Below are 1,431 nucleotides of genomic sequence, written 5' to 3' on the forward strand. Positions count from 1 at the left end.
GTTGGTGTTGTGTTGATGCTCATACCTCCTGTCAAGAAAAAGGCTTCCATTAAATGGTCTACATGGTAATAATATTACAGTGTAAAGTAGAATCCAAAAGGACCAGTGGTGGTCTACATTGATAAATAATAAGTACTGCATGTTTTCTAAGGAGAATCAATTATGCCACGAGGAAGGAAGCTGAGGTTTCAGATAGGATCTTTTTTCAAAGAAATTCCTGCAAAAAAGTTTTGTTTCTTTCCTCAATGGTGATATAAATCAGTTTCTTTTGCAAAATTTTTGTATGTAATTATTGTTTATATTCTTTTCTTAAACCCTTGGGCGCATGGAGGTTGGTTACTCAGTTTCCATGGTGTAAGAGTGACCAAGATCACAAAATCCTTTTAAACAGAACAGCAGTCTGTTGCAGAATTCAAAGTCAGCAAATTCGAAGGGAGGAAGCATGTAAATTACATCGTCCCCTAGTATTTGACTGGTACTTTATTTTATCAACCTTTAAGACATGAAAGGCAAAGTTGATATCAGTAGGATTTGAACTCAGAACATAAGAGATAAAAGAAACACTACTTGCCAGTTAGCCACTTTATTGTTTGTATCGGAACTTGTTCCAGAAACCCTTTAAAACAGCATCCTTGTCGTAATTTTATAACATTAGTTGTATCCACTACAAGGAGGAGAGGATAGGATTAAAGGAATCGTAACCAAAATGTTCCAGCATTTCAAGCAACAACCTAAAATGTATGGAATCACCCAAATAACTTTAACAATAGCAAAAGGATCACAAATATATAAGAAAACTCAGATGATTTATAACTTTAATTTACTTCCAAAAATCCTGCTATTCTCGCCAAGATTGAAAACATTCTATCATCTATAGCAATATTTTCTTCAGATAATTCGCCAAACATAACCAATTTTGAAATTTCTTCTAAATGTATAGCCGCTTTTATGACAGCAGTAACGTTATAATGATCAATGCCTTGTATTGCAAAGTTGAGATATATTTGTTCAGCCAGTTTACGGCGATAAAAGTCTCCTCGATCGCCTGACATACAGACATCTTCATGTCCTCCTGATAGATAAAGAAGAACGTCATGTATGTCATTTACCGAATGTGGCGGAATTAGCATGCGTGTCTCGTTCATCATCAATATTAAACGCTGTATTACTCTAGTAGCAATTCGATTCAAAACTGCAGCCCTAGTCATGACGAAAAGCTGCTTTACGAACAGGGACACGAATTAGAGCCTATAGAGTTGGGGTTCACGATGGTTTTGTTTGAAGCGGTAGACTTTCCTTTCTCAAGGCATGAAATTTATATGACTTTCGAAAACTAAACACATCGCAACAATCCCAAGGGAAATTACTCTGCGCAACATAGATTTCATGGAATCCTGAAAGTTCGTATGGCCGATTCTTCAGTTTCGATTT

This window comes from Octopus sinensis, linkage group LG2, assembly GCF_006345805.1.
Source record: "Octopus sinensis linkage group LG2, ASM634580v1, whole genome shotgun sequence".
Lineage (NCBI taxonomy): Eukaryota > Metazoa > Mollusca > Cephalopoda > Octopoda > Octopodidae > Octopus > Octopus sinensis.